The sequence below is a fragment of the Ambystoma mexicanum genome, chromosome 11 (assembly GCF_040938575.1).
Source record: "Ambystoma mexicanum isolate Mex_15411 chromosome 11, UKY_AmexF1_1, whole genome shotgun sequence".
Taxonomy (NCBI): Eukaryota; Metazoa; Chordata; class Amphibia; order Caudata; family Ambystomatidae; genus Ambystoma; species Ambystoma mexicanum.
Genome location: NC_090934.1, coordinates 1063483623 through 1063504001, shown reverse-complemented (window position 1 = coordinate 1063504001; position 20379 = coordinate 1063483623). Strand labels below are relative to the sequence as shown.

The 20379-nt window shown below is 44.3% G+C and overlaps 1 protein-coding gene across 2 annotated transcripts in view; it reads right to left on the bottom strand.

The window, feature by feature from the left end:
* The window catches only part of POLG (DNA polymerase gamma, catalytic subunit), a 1004779-nt gene that overhangs the window by 246132 nt on the left and 738268 nt on the right, over positions 1–20379 (bottom strand). The gene's annotated exons all lie outside the window — the stretch shown is intronic.

The following is a 20379-nucleotide window of genomic DNA, read 5'->3' as shown; positions in this document are numbered from 1 at the left end:
ATATGTATGCTCACAATTTGCTATGATTTAATCTTTTGTCTTGGAGTTTTAAACTGTAAAGATAATTCAAAATAGCGTACTTAATTAACTGGGTATTGGAGTGAAACAATAGCTCCCACAATTTTTCAGTTGTTGTTATGACAATCTTGTAATAGAGGTTTAAAATATAAAAGTCTCTGCTTAAGGAGTGATGGGCATTCTGCACATAAATGTTTCATGGATTCAATGGCTCCTCTGCAGAACCTACATGGTAGCTCATCATCAGTTATTAGTTTACGATTATGTAATATTTCGTGAGTCGGCCATAAATTTAAGCGAAAGCGCAGAAAATCATTTCGCAGTCGAGAGTCAGGAAAAATCATTAAATACTTTTCAGTAGATCCATAACATTTAACATTAAAGGGGTTGTTTGCAAAAGAGCAGTATTGATTACATGCTCTTCTAGTTTGTATCCAATCAAACTCCCATAGGCGTATCTTAGCTTTGTTTGGATTAGCTATCAACAGAGATGTGGAAATGCCTGTCTTAGTAATGATTTCCTGCGCCTGCGTTCGTCAAGTAAGAGGAAATATATCTTTTGAGGTTAAAAGATACCTTGCGATGATGTTAATGAGGCCATTTTTGTTTTCGGCCATCAAGCATTTTCTGTAGAAAGTACACATTTTCCACTTGTGCATGGCATATAAGGACAACAAACCCAATTCATGCCTTACGATACATATTGGCTGAGACAACGGAAGACCAAGCACTCGTTTCCAAAGGCAACCCTTGAGTAGGGACCAGTGATGGTATGATTTTTTTAGGGCAGCTTCCGTACCATAAATTATAACTGGAACAAATTTTTGCTTATAATAAGTTATAATAGGACTTATTGAAAATTTGCAGTATTTAATTTTAATCAAACGTGCTTGGGACACCGCCGTCAATACTTTTTGCTTAATTCTCAATTCATCAGGATTTGAGCTGCAGTTGTGCGTGACAAGGGTGCCTAGATAGATGTAAGATTGCACTATGCTTACAGTGGTTAATTGAAGGGGCCATTGTTGTATGGTCCAACGTTGTCTAGATGTTCCAAATTGTATGACTTTAGTTTTAGATATATTAACTGTTAGACAATTTGCTGCTGTGTATTTGTCTAAGATTTGCAATAAGATGCGAAGACCATTCGCAGTCTTTGAAAGAAGCACCATGTCATCTGCATATAGCAGATGTTTAATGTGAGTGTTGTTGATTTTTGGCGAATCTGTAATAGCAGTTTCAAAGACCTCTCTAATGTCCGAAATGAAGAAGTTAAATATTGCTGATGCCAGTTGTTAGGGAGAATTCTCTGTTTAGGCTGAATTTCCCTACCTAGTGAGTCTCCCAGCAGCTTTGCTGGATTTCGGGGGTTTCTTTTTTTTCTCCTGCCAAGAGTGAGACTCTTTTACCCTCACTCTTGGACATGTTGAAGTGTGTTTTCTTGGTTAAACCTTGTGTTGAATGGGCTATGGGGTCTTTTACTCCATAGGGCCTCATATATTTTTGTGATGTGGGTTACACAGCACCCTCTGTGCCGTAACCCAGGGGTGTCCTAGGGACTCCCCAACATAGACTCCATACCCTGGGACTGACTACTGTCTCCCAGGGCATGTAAAGTCACCAAAGACTTTACTAGTCTTAAATCCTGAACAGAACCAGTACAAACCATCATATTGTGGACGTACTGGCTGGGGCAATTCGATTGCCCCAGGGTCTGTTAGTCGAGGGGGCACGTCTCCGTCCCCCCTGATCGAGTTTTGGCTGGTGGCAGTGGAAACTACGTTTTATATTCGACCGCGAATATTTTCCTATGGGATTTCCCATTGTTTTAGGCTAACACATTTAATTATTTATTTACGGTAGCCTTAAACATACCGCCGGTTTATATATTTATTTTTGTAACTCCGGTTGGGATTTTTTGCCAAAACTTGATGCTAAAATGGCGTTGGCATTCGCCTCTGTAACTCTGATCCAAAGTGGTGCCACTCTGTCTGGGGTACTTAGGAGGGGTGGAGGGGGATTTAGGCACCCTGGACTGAGTTACCTAGGTAACTCAAGTCGCACTCCGTCCTGATTGGCCCAAGTGGTGAGCCGGCCGGCTCACCACTTAGCATGTTTGAGTGACAGCTAGGCTGGGTGAATGGGGGTTTGCTGCATAAAAGCAGGGCTTTGGGGACTGGAACTTCAGAAGTCGCCACAGGACCTAAGAATCCAACGAGGGACGAGCTGAGCTGATCTGCTATGACGACACCGCCGGTGGAGCCCTGCTGAACCATCTCACCACTTTTCCCGACGACCGAGGAGAACTCTTAACGGAGTGGCTCCTTCCCTTGACTGGTGGGGACAACCAGTTTTCACCTTCTTTCCGCTCTTCGAGGTATCTCGTGGCCGCCTTGCCAGTGCCAAGCACCCCGGCAACCGGAATACCCACCACTTTTACCCCAACCGCGAAAGTCGGTACGATCCTTTAACCGGAGGACTCCGCGGCTGGTTTCTTCCCGGGCAGTGCAACAACCTTCTTCTTCTGCTCTTCAGCGAGATCTTCTTCTCCCCTGACCGACGTCGAGCCTTGCTGCCACTGCCTGGAACAACTGCCCCCGCTGGAGGATCCTTTCCGTTAAGGTACCGTGTTCCGCCTGGCTTCCCTTGCCACCGACTGTACGGGGTAGTTTTAGCCCCCGGCTTTCGATCCTGGGATTGCCTGGGACACTTTGGCTAAACTTTCTAAGCCTCTCTAACTCTTTTCCGAACTCTTTTGCAAGACTCTGAATCCCTACCAACTGTGTGATCTTGGGCACGTTTTCGCTCTGTCTGCTCTGATAGTGGGCCCTGCTTAGTGACTTTTGCTCACCTGTGACTTTGTGCTTCTTTGAGCTTACAAAAAGTGTTCTTAACCTTAGAGTGGTGTGTTTATCCTAATTCTGCTCCTTCTCCCTTCTTTTTACCTACTAGAGTGTCATCTAACGTTAAGCGCTCACCTCTGTTTGAATTATGTGGTGTTAACCTAGAGTTGTCTAGATAGGAATAAGGATTAGGACTGCTTTCCATATAACTGTGTTTAGAGTGTTTTACTATATTTTGCTAGAGTGTTTTCAACTTATGTGTTCTTGAAAATAAATAACTATATACTTTTGAAACCAAGCTCTGGTCAGTGTTTGCTTGTGCTATTGTGTCTGAGTACATATTGTGTATACTTTGCATACTGCCTAACTCTTCTTGAGGGAAGTCTGACTGCTCAGCCACAGCTACCAGGTAAATCTGGGTGGTGCGGACTGCTACCAAGTGGGTTTACTGCTATACCTGTAGTCTTAAATCTTTTGCAGTGTTCCCCAAGGGAACTGCACAGGTTTCTGCCTAACACTGGTGTACAGCGGTGGGATTTGTATTGAGTATACATTTTATTGTGCTTTAGATACCTTAGTGCAACTAACCACAAAGCTTAGCACTGTAAAAGTAATCCTCTAACATGTCAGTTATAGAAACCTATAGTCAAGAGTCCCTTGCAGCCAAAACTGCTGATTGTTTAAGAGTGCTCTGTAAACATAAAGACCTCCTGACTAAGGGCAAGAAAATGGAGCTGATTGAAAGATTGTTAGCTAACCAAAGTCTGGGTGAGGGTTCAGAGGAACCTACCACTCCAGCAACTGTAGATGACAGTATTGAAATTAACATGGAGCAAAATGTTAATGATTCTGAGGAAGAGTCAGAAGAGGAGGGTGAGGCTGTTGTGACTGTCCCCCCTAGGCCTCTACCTGCTCTACCTGCTGTACCTACTGGGCCTTTACCAGGTCCCACATTTAGTCCTCAGTACTTTGAACTGGAGAAAATGAAACTAGAATTGGAGTATAAGAAACTGAATGCTCAAACTGACAAAGAACTAAGGCTAAGGGAAATGGAGCTCAAGTATGAGCTAGAAATGAAGAAATTATCTGTTGAGAATGCTTCTCTCTCCGGCTCCTCTAGAAGTTCCAGTCCTAAAAGACCCCGGATGCCTAAAGAATTGGTTGGTATGTATGAGCCTAAGTTGGATGTATTGGATTGGTTGTCTCTGTTTGAATATAATCATGGGCTCCAAAACATCACAGGAAATGACTTACTCACCTGGTTGTTCTCTAGGCTTCCCCCTGTTGCAACTGATGTGGTAATGGAGATGGGGGAGGAGGATAGGAAAGAGTATGAATGTGTGAAACTAGCTTTGATAGCTAGGTTTGGGAAGACCCCTTCCCAGTATCTTAAGAGGTTTAGGAGCCTCAAAAAGCATGATGGTACCCCTTGGGCTACCTGGGTGAGTGAAGGGTTGAAAAACTTAGAGGGATGGATTAAGGGTTACAAGGTGAACACTTATGAAGGTATGAAGAATTTGTTTATGTTGGAGACTATTTATGATGCCTGCTCTCCTGAGCTCAGACAACACTTGGCTGATTCCAAGGAATTAGATTCCCGGAAACTAGCTAAGGCTGCTGACTTGTGGGTTGCCAACAGGGCCACTCACAAGGATTCTGGGGTAACTCAGAAGAAGGATGGGGAGAAACAGCCAAAAACAGACTCCAAAGAGAATTCTAATAATTCCTATCCCAAAGAGGGCCCCAAACCACAAAATAACCAGGGTAAGCCACATGGGAAACCTAGTCAGGCTACTATACCTTCTGGCCACAAGCCAGAAGGAGGTCAGAACAAGCCACCCTTCCAGAGAGCATTTGGACAATGCTATGTCTGTCAGGGTACTGACCATATCAAAGGAGATCCCAAGTGCAAGGGTAAACCTGCAGGGATCAGCACAGTCTCCTTAGCCTTCACTCCTGAGGATGAAGTACAGATGGCTAGTGCCCACTTTGAACTCTTTGCTGAAGAACCCTTGGGTCTTCAAGCAACTGTAAACTTAGAGCCTAGGGGTCTGGTTAGTCCCCAGAATAGGGTTGTGTATAACTCCCTACCTGTTAACTCTAAGGTGTATTATGTGGACAGTGTTCTTGTCAATGGCCAGGATACTCCTGCCAGGAGAGACACTGGGGCCAGCAGAACAGTAGTGGATGAAAGCTTCTTTCAACCTGAGGATGTGGCCAAAGCACCCAAAGGTCCCACTAAGATGTCTGGAGGCCCTGTCCAAATGGTTCCTATTCTACCAGCCCTCATTCGGTGTAACAACATGACAGTGAGGATCCCTGTCAGTGTTCAGACTGAGGTACCTGGGAAGGTCCTGTTGGGGAATGACCTAAGAACTCTAGGAGTAGTGTCACATACCCCCAGGCCTCCCAGTATGGAGAAGCAGAACTTAACCAAATTGGCTAGAAAGGCTACCTTGAAGGACCCTTCTAAGCCTGTGGGACCCTCTACTGAGAACCCCACTACAAGCCTTGGGTTTAGTAAGTTGACCTCTGACCCAGGCACCTTTCAGGATAGTATGCTAGGAACATGGGAGCCCCAACCAAGCTCCATCATTGTTCCCCTAGTCTCAGAGTCTCTGACTCCCCCTGCTTCTGAGGAAGAGGTGGATAGACCAACTAGGCCCCTATCTGGACCTGAGAGAACTGGTAATTCTCAGTGCTGGTGGAAAACCAGAAAAGAAAAGTCTAAGGCCAAAAACCTTCAGACTGTTGGACCTTCTACTGAAGACCCCAACTCCAATCCTAATATTAGGGGGGAAACTCCTAAAATAGGTAAGGGTAGATCTAAGAGGAAGGGGAAGCAGGTACATTGCCTAACCCCAACCCCCCCAACCAAGAGGCCTAAGACCCAACCTGCTCCCACAAGAGAGGTGGTGAGGAACCTTGGAGGCCCCTCTAGATCTAAGGGAATCCTTTATAAGGACCCCTTGAAAAAGCCTAACATAGGTTCAGAAATTGTACCAACTTCTGAGGGACTGGTCAACCAGATCCCCTATAACAAAAAGACTGATGTTCCTCAAAGGGTCTGTAGGTCCGTTAGCTTGCAAAAGAAAACCTTTGAGTTCTCCATTGAACATAGGTCAAGGTGTCACCATCAAAATGCTGATGGACTCTCTAGGATGTATATCATCGACTAGAGGTATGAGGTTCATCCAGGAGTGGATTAAATCCTCCTGTCCCTTAGTCTGGGGGGGGCGAGTGTTAGGGAGAATTCTCTGTTTAGGCTGAATTTCCCTACCTAGTGAGTCCCCCAGCAGCTTTGCTGGATTTCGGGGGTTTCTTTTTTTTCTCCTGCCAAGAGTGAGACTCTTTTACCCTCACTCTTGGACATGTTGAAGTGTGTTTTCTTGGTTAAACCTTGTGTTGAATGGGCTATGGGGTCTTTTACTCCATAGGGCCTCATATATTTTTGTGATGTGGGTTACACAGCACCCTCTGTGCCGTAACCCAGGGGTGTCCTAGGGACTCCCCAACATAGACTCCATACCCTGGGACTGACTACTGTCTCCCAGGGCATGTAAAGTCACCAAAGACTTTACTAGTCTTAAATCCTGAACAGAACCAGTACAAACCATCATATTGTGGACGTACTGGCTGGGGCAATTCGATTGCCCCAGGGTCTGTTAGTCGAGGGGGCACGTCTCCGTCCCCCCTGATCGAGTTTTGGCTGGTGGCAGTGGAAACTACGTTTTATATTCGACCGCGAATATTTTCCTATGGGATTTCCCATTGTTTTAGGCTAACACATTTAATTATTTATTTACGGTAGCCTTAAACATACCGCCGGTTTATATATTTATTTTTGTAACTCCGGTTGGGATTTTTTGCCAAAACTTGATGCTAAAATGGCGTTGGCATTCGCCTCTGTAACTCTGATCCAAAGTGGTGCCACTCTGTCTGGGGTACTTAGGAGGGGTGGAGGGGGATTTAGGCACCCTGGACTGAGTTACCTAGGTAACTCAAGTCGCACTCCGTCCTGATTGGCCCAAGTGGTGAGCCGGCCGGCTCACCACTTAGCATGTTTGAGTGACAGCTAGGCTGGGTGAATGGGGGTTTGCTGCATAAAAGCAGGGCTTTGGGGACTGGAACTTCAGAAGTCGCCACAGGACCTAAGAATCCAACGAGGGACGAGCTGAGCTGATCTGCTACGACGACACCGCCGGTGGAGCCCTGCTGAACCATCTCACCACTTTTCCCGACGACCGAGGAGAACTCTTAACGGAGTGGCTCCTTCCCTTGACTGGTGGGGACAACCAGTTTTCACCTTCTTTCCGCTCTTCGAGGTATCTCGTGGCCGCCTTGCCAGTGCCAAGCACCCCGGCAACCGGAATACCCACCACTTTTACCCCAACCGCGAAAGTCGGTACGACCCTTTAACCGGAGGACTCCGCGGCTGGTTTCTTCCCGGGCAGTGCAACGACCTTCTTCTTCTGCTCTTCAGCGAGATCTTCTTCTCCCCTGACCGACGTCGAGCCTTGCTGCCACTGCCTGGAACAACTGCCCCCGCTGGAGGATCCTTTCCGTTAAGGTACCGTGTTCCGCCTGGCTTCCCTTGCCACCGACTGTACGGGGTAGTTTTAGCCCCCGGCTTTCGATCCTGGGATTGCCTGGGACACTTTGGCTAAACTTTCTAAGCCTCTCTAACTCTTTTCCGAACTCTTTTGCAAGACTCTGAATCCCTACCAACTGTGTGATCTTGGGCACGTTTTCGCTCTGTCTGCTCTGAGAGTGGGCCCTGCTTAGTGACTTTTGCTCACCTGTGACTTTGTGCTTCTTTGAGCTTACAAAAAGTGTTCTTAACCTTAGAGTGGTGTGTTTATCCTAATTCTGCTCCTTCTCCCTTCTTTTTACCTACTAGAGTGTCATCTAACGTTAAGCGCTCACCTCTGTTTGAATTATGTGGTGTTAACCTAGAGTTGTCTAGATAGGAATAAGGATTAGGACTGCTTTCCATATAACTGTGTTTAGAGTGTTTTACTATATTTTGCTAGAGTGTTTTCAACTTATGTGTTCTTGAAAATAAATAACTATATACTTTTGAAACCAAGCTCTGGTCAGTGTTTGCTTGTGCTATTGTGTCTGAGTACATATTGTGTATACTTTGCATACTGCCTAACTCTTCTTGAGGGAAGTCTGACTGCTCAGCCACAGCTACCAGGTAAATCTGGGTGGTGCGGACTGCTACCAAGTGGGTTTACTGCTATACCTGTAGTCTTAAATCTTTTGCAGTGTTCCCCCAAGGGAACTGCACAGGTTTCTGCCTAACACCAGTAGACAACCTTGTTTTAGACCACGTGCAGTAGCTATTGGCTCAGATAGGAGGCCTTTGTGGTTCAACCTAATTTGTATGGATTTACCACTGTGAAGTTGAATGATCCACTTTAATACATGCCAGGGGCAGCCCCTGTCCATGAGTTTTTTGAATAGTATTTCACGAGGTATGGCATCAAAGGCCATACGGAAGTCTATAAATGCCATATATAATGCCTGTTTTCGCTGGCGAGCTTGGTGAATAATTGAGTTCAAAGTGATAACATTGACAGATGTCCCTAAACCTGCCAAGAATCCAGTCTGAAATGGATCACGCAACTTGTACACATCCAACCATATATTCAATTGTTTCAGTACCAAGCGGGCAAAAAATTTTCCCGGACAATCAAGGAGGGCAATGGGGCGATATGCTGTAGGGTCTGCTCTGTTGCCCTTTTTGAATATGGGGACTATGATAGAACGTTTCCATGACTCTGGTATGCTGCCCTTTGCAAAAATATGGGAAAAAATTGTGATGAGTATGGAGGACCACTCATAGGGGTGATCCTTAAGCATGCCATTGTGTAAGCCATCTGGGCCAATTGCCCTTGATCGACTTAGATTTTTAATGCATAAAAAAATATCTGTAAATGCGAGTGGGAAGGCAAGTGATGTTGCGATGTTCAGTGAACTCAGGTTAAGGTCTGGGAACGGAGATTGGTACAAGGTATTAAAGTGGTCCTGCCATTTATCATTGGTTACAGCAGATGTGAGTATAGCTGCTTGTGATTTGCAGGTAGCAATGTTCAAACAATTCCAGACACCACTGGTTGATTTGGTGAGTATCTGTTTCAACATTTCTTCTCCGTTCTTTTGATAGTGGAGGGCTCTCTCACTTTTTAACCAGCATCTATAGATTGCTTTTAATTGTCTTTTAAGCACAGATCTATTAGCCAGGGGTTCAAACTTTAGATTGCGTATATCTTGTCTTAGTTTAGTTTTTTTTTACTGAAGAACAGGGTTATATATATGTTGATGTTTATGTCTAATAGTATGGTCTGGTAATTTAATTTGCTTAAAAAGCTGCATCGTATTAACATAGGACTTGGGGAAATTATCAATTGGGGAATTGAAAGAACTAATCAACGCCTGATTGTAGTGTGCTAATTTCCCAGGGTTCCATTGTAAGCGAGTGCCACTGTTATTCACATATAAAGAGGATACATGGGTGGATTTGTAGACAAGACGTTGGCCAGATGGTACTTTGAGCAACATGATGAGTTTATGATGATCGCTGGCAGGAGAGGGTACTACATGTAGAGATTCAACCTGGGAAAAGTCATTTTTGCTGATATAAATGTAGTCTAAAGTTGCCTGTCGCGATAAGTACGCCCAAGTCGAGCAGCCAGGTACATCACCAGGCACAGAATTATTGACCATGATAAATCCTCTTTCTTGCATGATGTTAGACCACATTAATTCTTCAGGCATATATTTGTTATTTTCAAATTGCAAGATATGTAAATTTAGATCACCGAGAACAATGGAACATGTAATGCTAGTATCGGCAGTTATGATGTCAAGATGAGCAGATAGGCAGGTGAAGAAGGAATCGATAGATAGATTTTGTCTACTCCAATATATGTTTACGATGGCTAAATTCAATTCACCTCGAGTCAATTTCACACTCTGAAAGTAGGGAGATAGAGAGGGGTGTTGTGTAATACTAAAGCCACAATCATGCTTAATGGCTATAAGTAGGCCGCCAGAGGGGCGCCCCATTGGCTTTTTTATTGCAGGTGTTGAAACAATTGCATGTGAGGCCCAACATGGGGTTTCAGTAAGCCATGTTTCTTGTAGAACCAGCAGGTCATGTTGGTTCATATTGCCATCTATTGAATTAATAAAATGAGCATGACCTCTGGTGTTCCAACAAAGAAGGGTGATTGTATCCATATTATTTTCTAGTTATGAATATACACCACGATCTTGTGCACTTAAAATTCTTGAGTCCTGGGAAAAGGATGTAGTTTTAGTTGCATCATTTTGTCTGGACTGATAAATGGGAATTTGTGATTTCTCAATTTTATGAGTACTTGGTTTGAATTCCTGAGACAAAATGAAACCCATATCAAAGAAGACCATCCTTGCTTGCCAAAGTAAAACACCATGCCTGAGCGGACATGTATTCTAACTTCCGCTAGATCGTTTAGATTTATGAACTCCACCAAATCGATGTCAGTAGTAGAGAGTTCTTTCAGTTGTGGTACATCAGAACAAATGTTCAAAATACTTGTCCTATTAAGGACATAGTTCGGAAATGGTGATGCGCGACATTTTAAATTAAGAGAGTGAAGTCGCAGGACTCCTTTGCGAGCTTGCGGATCACTAGTCCTATTTAGGTTTTTCTGGTGGACCTGTTGTTTGTTTGTAGTTTTCAAGTCTTGTGGTGCAGTGCACGTTTTGGGCGAATAAGTCACTACGGGCATTCTATGATCTCTATCACAAGATTTAAGTTCATTCATATATTGGTCAATGGATGATTTAATATAATCTTGTATCTCTTGTGGCGAGACTGTAGGTATAGGATCCGATTCATTTTGGATGTGGATGACGCCCTTATAAGCCGTCTCAGAGATTGCTTGCACCTGTGGCCGGTCTATTGAGGCGGTCAAGACGGACTTATTCTCGGCCTTGTTAGAGGTCAAGTCAATAGGTAGTGACTCCTTCAAGTCCTTTGGGGGGCATGTAATTAGAGATGATGCCTTCAATTGATCCATCGTTTGAGATGGCAAGGTGATTTGGGGAGTAGGTAGCGAGTGAAGGGTATAAGCATGAATTGAAGCTCTTATTTCATCTCGCAATTGAGACATGATAGATTCAGTTTCCTGCTGTAGGCTAGCATTAGATGTTATGGATATAGATGCAGCGGTGCCAATGGGACCAGGCAGCTTAGTTATTGCGGTGGAGACGTTAGCAGGTGAAGCAGGAAGCATAGTAAGTGGTGTAGGGTTTGGAAAGATGGTCTGTTTCGCAAGGGTCACTAGATCATCAAGTGGCTTGTATATAGCCACTGTTGGAATCTTGGCCGCGAGAGAGCCAACAGGAAGTGTGTTTATAGAAGGTTCTAGCGGAGTAGGAATATTGATATATTTACGTGCAGTGTCTTTGGACTTTGGACAGTGATTTTTTTTTTGACTTGATCTCTTCATCCTTTTCCAATCTTTTCTTGAACGGTGAGCTCTTATTTCTTTATTTGATAAAGTTACCGATGGTTGCGTGAAAAGATCGAATATATTTGTTGACTTTTCGGTAGTTACTTTAGGGGTCTGTGGTGAATCTAACTCAGATACTATTTGAATGTCTTCAAGATCTAGTTGAAATTGATTAGAATTACAATTGTTGGGCAAATCATGTGCTAAAGATCGTGATTTGTGCAATTTCAATAAGTGACTGTTGCGTCACATTGTCAGCCCCTACTATATTTGATTTGCTAGGAGGCGATGTCAACAATTGTATTTCTTCATTGATAATACTAGTTGCAGTTCCAGGATATGACGTTTTGACACAAAATTGTTCAATGAGTTTGGTCTGATGTGAAATTTTGTGATCTAACAGTTCATATAATTTTGCAATAGTTAGTAAAGCTGTATTCATAGCAGTCAATGTATTATTAAGCGCCGGGGCCTCAGGAAAAGAGTAACGTTTGTCTTGGGATTTGTGTATAAAAAAATCTGATGGACGACTCTCTTCATGAAATCTGGTACGTCGTGGAGTAGGCGCAATAAAAGATGGAGATTCATTAATAGTTTGATTATGGGTTTTATCTAATACTGGGGACGATACAGAATTCAAATGATGGGAAAGTGAAGGGGGGGCAGGGATAGCAGGTACTACTGTATTGTTATGTGACTGGTCCTCCTGCAATTGGATTAAGTCACCTGTATTTGAGCATATATATAGTACATCAGTGCTGGGGCAGGTTGAATTGTGAGACAGTTTCATGGATTCCATGGTATCTTCGCCCACCTCTCCCAATATTCGTAATTGCTCATGCGCTTGCCACAAATTGACTTGTGCAGCTACAGAGCACTGAATGGGTGCCAAGGACGACGTCGAAGTTACTTGTATCTGTGATAAATCGATGTTTTGTGCACTGTTTGTCGCCTGAGTTTTATGAAAAGGAGAGCAATATTTCTGTTTATTTGAATTAAGATGAAAGGCATCATGTATGTCTCCCGCTAAACATGCAGACTCTAATGTGGTATCTGTAACTTCTGCATGACTCCTTGTGGGTGGAATGCATTCAGCAGAATGGCACATGGTTGAGATAGTGCTAGGTAGAGCAATAGGTATGGAACAGGTGAGTGGGATGTGTGCTTGCTGTACAGATTTGGGTATTGCTGAGACTGAGGTCTCTGTAACACTAGTGGCTTGCGAGGACACAATGCCAGTTTCTGTTGTAATAGCCGTAGACACGACAAGGGAAGACAACGTTCTATCCGCTGATCTTTCACAAATTGTTTGAGAGTGGTTAGTAGCAGCACACATATTTTGGCTTTGAAAATTGGGAGAGGTGGGGGTAGCAAATGACAAAATAGACTGCTTTAAAGAAGGGGGGGAAACAGCAGTAAGAGGGCCCGGAACCAGGTTCGGCATGCCTGTTTTCAAAGTATTTTTCACCATGACCATGGTGTTCTGCTATACAAGAGTACAAATTACAGTGTATATTGAAATTAATGATGGTAATATTCTGTGTTAAATAACGATTCTCTTATCTTACAAATGTATCAACTATGGTTGTATCGCTTTGGGAACGCCCGATGGCTTGAGGAGCAGCCTTAGTCCGTCTCTCCTCCCCACCGTTCAATTACTAACTGGTAAGCTACACAATTTACCTTCTTTTAGGCCACCCGAGCCAAACAGCAGCAAAACAGTTCTTTACATATAAAATGCAGTGCCCTTTACTCCGCAGTCGGGCTTAACGCCGCAAGGGTGGGTGGGGGCTGGCTAAAAACCCAGTTGAAATCACTTGATGAGTCACGTGACAGCGATGGACTCCGCCTCCTCCAGGAAGCGGTCTGGGCACAGCAAGAGCTTCCCTTAGCTCGCAGTGCTGTGGCAGGAGTTGGGAGCAGATAAAAGTTCGTTTTGCTGAAACGAAGCTTCCAGGAACAAGTAAAAACTCAATTTTAATTCAAATAAAAAAAATAAAAAAAAATAGTCCAAAATATCTGACGAGCCACAGGTTGTAGACCCCTGTATGTGTTATTGGCCCACATTGGAGGGTTCAGACTGGTTATGTTTATTTACTGTGGCATGGCTTTTTTGGTGTTGCTGGAAATCAAGGCTGAATGCAGCATGAGGCATGTTCTTACAAATTACTGTCCCATATTATTGGGTCCAGCCAAGACAAATCTTCACTCTGACATGGATTTTTGTTTCCTGGTCATGGAGCATGAAGACAGCATGTTGAGTGTTCCTACATGGTACTGGCCCACATTGGTGGGTCTAGTTTGGACATATTTTCTTATTGTGGCATGTTATATGGTACTGGTAATGCCAACAGGAATATGTTCTTTTATGGTAATACTGGCATATATTGTTGCAGCCTCCATGGACATGAAGGGGGAACATGTTTTGTGTGCAAAGGCATCATGTAAATGAGTTGGAAAATTCTCCTGGGCAATGTGGAGTACATAATGTGTGCTGGAAATGCATAATTTAAATCCAATATTAAAAAATATATTTCTCAGGGTGGGGAGAGAACCCACCCTCAACGCCCCTTGCTTGGTTCAGGCTTCCTCGATAAACTCAGACGCTCCTCCATATTCGGGGGAAACATTTACGCCCCACCAATAAAAAAAATGTATAAGCCACCACTGCTGAGTGCAACAGCACCCTTTGCACTGGTAGCCTTAAGGGTTCACTAGAGCCCCCCCTCCGCACTGCCCCCAAAACAAATGAACTGAGTAGGTAAGTGAAGCGCAAAGGCTTTATTTAACTCAAACATCAGGCAGTGGTCCACGATATATGCTGGAAAATTAATCAAATATACACTAAGAAATGCACACAGAAAGTCCCTAGCGTTGTTGAACGCCTCACTCCCTTTTAACTCCCCTTATACAAACATTGATGCAAAATCTGACCTGTCAGATATTTACCCAATCGAAGATAGGAACTAGTAATAATATAATGATGGGGAATAAACTTTATTCACAGAATAATCAATCAGATCTGCATAGTCAGAACAAACTAGGGGATAACAAATGAAGAATCAGCAAAAAAACCCAAACAGCAAGGCTTATCTATCATACAATACCTACCTTCAATTGATCATTTTAAAATGAATAGCAAACCACAGAAAGGGCCATAAGAATTCCTGGCTGAAAACTAATCTCAACAGCCGTTATTTAAAAGGCAGAGACAAATAAACTGGCTGCAGAAAAGGCATAGGCCGACATCTAGTGGAAGCTGCAGGGTATTACAGTTTGTTTTTCGAAACTCGAAAATGGGCGTCGACACAGGGCGTGCCAGTAATACTATCCCTAGTGTGACATCCACTGTACCCATGCTCCCTCAGATTGTATTTGTTCTGACATGAGGTAGCATGAGGAGTAGTGTAAGTACAGATTATCCAAACATAGATGGATAGCTAAGACTACAATCATCCATGCGCCTTCTCTCAGAGGGGAGGAAGGGCGGGCGCATGTGAATCTTAGCAGATACAAGCATGTGAAATACGATTACGGTGAGTAATGTATCCCTTCTGAGGCTTGTGGAATCTGCTTAGATCACATGCTGTGCGTAGATTAGCGAGCAGTGTAAGAAGGAGGTGGGATGTGAGAAGGGTCATGAGCAAACAGGTGTCTTAGAACCGCTTGTCACACTTGAGTATCTGTCTTGGAATGAGCGTCAATGCAGTAGTGCTGACTAAAAGTGTGAATAGAGCTCCAAGTAGCTACTTTGCCAACGGTGTCAAGGGGTACATTTGCAATGAAAGCCAGAGTGGCCCCAGTGCCTCTTGTAGAGTGGGCTCTTGGCATAAAAGGCAGAGTTCTTTCAGAAAGGGAGTACATAGCTGGATACAATTGACTATCCACTTCGAGATGGCACCTTTAGAGACACAATCTCCCTCTCTGTAACTACAGAGACAAACAGTTGGTCTGTTTTTCTTAACGCCCTGGTCTTGTCTACATAGTAGAGGACCGCTCTTCGCACATCTGGAGTGTGTAGTTTCACCTCAGCAGAGCTTTTGGGTTCTTGGAAGAAGGCCGGAAGCTCAATGGACTGGTTAACGTGGAATTAAGAGATGAATTTAGGTGAGAACCTAGGGTGTGTTCGTAGAACCAGTTTATCCTTATGAACAGTAAAGAAAGGATCCTGCACTGACAGAGCCTGAATTTCACTGACCCTTCTTATGGATGTAATGGCTACTAAGAAGGCAGTTTTATAGGTCAGGTATTTGAGACTGGCTTTATTCATGGGTTCAAAGGGTGGACCCATGAGTTTAGCAAGCACCACATTAAGGTCCCATCCTGGTGGTGGGTTAGTAATTGGAGGGTGGAGTCTCTTTACCCCTTCCATGAAGGCTTTAACCACTGGTACTTTCCACCACGAAATCTTGTTATGGGAGGTGGTGTAGGCTGATAGCGCCGCCAGGTGTACCTTGAGTGAGTTAAATACCAACCCTGCATCCAGCAGGTGGAGCATGTAGGTGATAATATTGGAAGGAGTGCAATCAACCGGGTTGATTTGCTTATTCTGGCACCAGATAACGAATCTCTTCCATTTATCAAAATAACAGTGCCTCGTGTTTGGTTTCCTAGATTCCTTTAGGATGTCCATGCACCTCTGTGGTAAGTTGAGATGCCCAAACTATGACTTCAGGAGCCATGCTGCCAAGTTCATTAATCTGGGTTGAGGATGCACTGTTTGACCTTGGTGCTGGGGATAGTAGGTTGTGCCAGCACGGGAGTCTGATGGGTTCGCACACTGCTAGTCTGCGTAGGTGTGGGAACCACAGTTGCCGCGCCCACATGGGAGCAACTAGGATGAGCGTCATCGATTCCCTGTGCATCTTGTTGACCACCTTCCTCATGAGAGGGGTTGGTGGAAAAGCATAGGCAAACATCCCTGACCAGTTCATCCACAGGGAGTTCCCCTTGGAGTCTAGCTGAGGGAACCTGGATGCGAATCCTGGGCACTGCCTGTTTCCGCTTGTGGCGAATAGGTCTATAGTGGGGAAACCCCACTGTGAGAAGATGTCTTCTACCACTTCTCTGTGTAGACACCATTCATGTTCTTCTGGGAGGGGATCTCTGCTTAAAGTGTCTGCTAGTGAATTGAGATCCCCTGGAACATGTTGAGATGACAGGTAAATGTTCCGTCTGAGTGCGTCTAAGTGCCCATTGTCCATGATTCTTGGCCACTGTGTGAGACCAGAGACCCTGAGGTGTGTGGTGGAGGAAGTGTGCTCCCCACCCTGACAGGAACGCGTCTGTAGTGACTACAGCTTGTACCTCCGGATCGTAAAAGGGTTTCCCCTTTGACAGATTCTCTCTTGTCCACCAGTGAAGACTTTGTACAAGTGTTGGCGAAACGACCACTAGATTGTCCCACTGACCACTTGCCTGAGACCACTGTTTCGCCAACCATTCTTGCATGGGTCACATACGTAAATACATGACGCCATCATGCCTAGCAAACGCATCGCTTTGCGGACCCTTGTCTGGTGACCGGGCTGATATAGAGGAATTTGCAGTAGTAGATTCCGAATCCTTTCCTCTGATGGAAAGGCCAACCCCTCTTGAGTGTTTAGTACAGCTCCTAGGAACTACTTGGAGGTGCTTGGCACCTGGCTTGATTTTTTCTCGTTGATAGAGAAACCCAATTTGAAGAGGAGGTTGATCGTTCTTTGGTTGTTTGATCTGCAAATTATTGGGGTCTCCCCCGTGATGAGCCAGTCGTCCAGATAAGGGTACACCGGGAGTGCCTCCCTGCGTAGGTGTGCTGCCGCCACCGCCAGTACCTTGGTGAATACCCTTGGAGCCGAGGCTATACCAAAGGGCAGCACCTTGAACTGGTAGTGCTGACTGTCCACCTTGAAGCGCAAGAATCTTCTGTGCGCTGGGAACATGGAAATATGAAAATAGGCATCTTTCATGTCCAATGTTGCCATGCAATCCCCCCTTTTTAGGAGGGGGATTACTTCTTGGAGAGTAGTCATGCTAAATTTTTGGGGCTTGACATACTTGTTTGCAGGGCATAAGTCTAATACATTGTTAAATCTTTTTTGGCACAAGGCAGTAAATTGAATAGATACCCTGGTTTACCTGGTTGCCCGGGGCAAGTTCTATCGTGCCTTTTGCGAGAAGATTGACGATTTCCTCGAGGAGGATCTTCTGGTGGTCCAGTGAATGTATCTTTTGACGTGGAGGGTGGTTGCGGTGACGCTCTAGCAGTTCGATGCAGTATCCTGCGGACACTGTGGACAGCATCCATCTGTCCGATGTGATCCCTTCCCATGCTTGGGTGAAGTTGGAAATGCGCCCCCCCTAGTGGGGATGCATGGGAAGGGACCCTGAGCGGAACGTCACTGCTTTGCGCGAGGCATACCGCTGCCTCTGCCGGGGCTGCCTCTACCTCTACCACGGCCCCTCTTGTTACCTCTGCCGTAACTTTGGGTAGTCTGCTGGTTGCCACCCCATGATGTACCCTGTCCACCCAGAGGACACCAATTCGGTGGACCGCTCTGTTTGTTCCTCTTTCTTCCGTGAACTCGACACGCGTGTATATATATATCTCTGCATAAAAAACCCACCAATACAGGCCTCCCCTTGCATGCAACGAGCTGTCAACCGCTTTCTTGTAAGAACTCTATCCCTTATGGCAAATTTATTCGCTTCCGGCGAAACTGCACAGATATTCATGATTTTGACCGATGTTGCAGTTTGGCTGCTGTTGATTTTTTACAACAGGGTTATCATAAAAATATTATTGAAATGGCCTTCTCTAAAGCATGGACACTCTCAAGGGAAGTGTTACTACATGGTCCCACCAGTAGGAAGAAAAATAATGATCAGGATGATCCTCGCCTCATTGTGACATTTAACAATGCTTCACATGATGTTCGTAAGATTGTTATGAAATATTGGCACATCCTCAGATTAGACAAAGACCATGGCCCATTACTACCCAAATGCCCTACCCTAACTTTTAAACAAGCACCTTCACTGAAGGATAGACTGGTTTCCAGTTATTTAGCTCCTGTCCAAAAAAACTCCACCATGACCAGTTGGCTACCTGGCTTACCTAAAGGCTTTACCAAGGGCCAAAAATGCAAAGCCTGTCCCCATGCCACTATCTGTAAATCGTTTATACATCCGATTACGGGCATTGAATTCAGGTTAAAACATTTCATCAACTGTGATACACCCTTTGTAGTGTACGTTCTTGCATGCCCCTGCCAGAAATGGTGCGTGGGATCTACCACATGTATACTTAAGCTCCGCATTTTGCAGCATCTTAGAGCAATCAAGGATTTTGACCCCATGTACCCCATGGCGAAACATTTCAGGCAGGAACATGACAGTGATGTCTATCTGCTTACATTCTTTGCTGTAGTTCATGTGCTGACCGACCCAAGAGGAGGTGATCGCATGCTAAGATTAAGACAATTGGAAACCAGGTTTATTTTGGATTTTGATACTAAATATCCCAATGGTCACAATTTGGATGAGGAGATGCATACCTTTGTGGGCATTTGACTCTTCTGCCTGTCTCTGTGTTCCTACCCTACTCTTTCTCTTATTTTGTTGCTTTGTTTGATCCTGGTTTTCTATTACTCAATACTGGTTTTTTTTCTTGATTATCATTCAGATTTCTTGTCCTGGCCTGGAGGGAGTTGCCCTACCTGTTTTAGTTATATTATCTGTGTTATCCAACTTGATTTACTTTCTTGTTGGTTTAGTTTGGCTGTCCTGCCTTCCTGATTTATTAGGGAGATGTGATTTTGTGAGTACACCATGACATTTGTATTCCAAATTTCTGTCTTTGATACTGTCTTCCTTATTACTTCCCTGTCCTTATTTTTCCACAAGTCTCATTGCTGTGCAGGTATGTTTCTTTACTGTGGTGGTTCTTTATGTGGGCATTTGAACCAATAACCAACACTGGTTTATTCGATTCCTGGGTGCATATGGTTTTATTTGCTTCCGAGCCAGTAGTCTATTATATTTGACTATGGCCACATATATTAGGAGGACATTGGTATCTGTTGCACTTGTACTGTTTGTTAATTTGTCTGCCTGTCTATTGTTGCCAGGTCGATATATGTACAGTCCTATGCACTTGCACTTTATATTGCAGCCTTGGGCTAATGTCTTCATGGAGTCCTACTATTTGCACTTTATGGATCTTGCCAGAGACATGTTTTTATTCTAAGGATTGCAAATATTAACTGCCTGTAACTGTCTAATGAGTTTCCACATTTGGCAGCATTACTCTGTCCTTATATGTTGCCATGTTGAGCCAGATATGCACTTGCACTTTATCTTTTAGCCATTCGCTGCATCTTCATGTACCTTGCTCATATGTTTACATAAGAAATGCATTACCTTGCTCATATGTTTACGTTAGGAATGCACTTTATACTGTAGCCCTGGGCTGATATACTGCTTAGGTAGGTTTCCATACTCAGATGATGCAATTTATCAGTGTTAGGTTGCCCTCTGCTGTACAAATTGCAAAGTGTGATTAGGACAAAATGTCTTTCTGTATAAGCAACTTCCAAATGCACAATAAAATACAAATAAAATAAACTATGCACCTACAAAGAAACATCATTGAGGATGGAACTGAGCAAGTGCAACGAGATAGACATTAAAGAGCCTGGGAGAAAGGTTGGATCCCTAGGGAACACCACAGGTGGAGATAGAGGTGGGATAGGAGAAAGAGCCAGGATAACCTGGGACGGAGGGTCGGTGAGGAAGGAGGTCAGCCAGTCCAGTGCCAGCTCCCAGATAACAAGGGTATCGTTGAGCCATTTTATGAGGGTGGAGTGGTTGACCGTATCAAATGCAGAGGAGAGAGCAAGTAGAATGAGAACAGCTGGAGATTTAGAATCAAGAGAAGCGAGCAGTTCTTCACGGGTGTTCAGGAGAGCAGTTTCCGTGCCTCTGGATGCTCGGAATACAGATTGATGGTCGTGTAGGCAACCAACAAG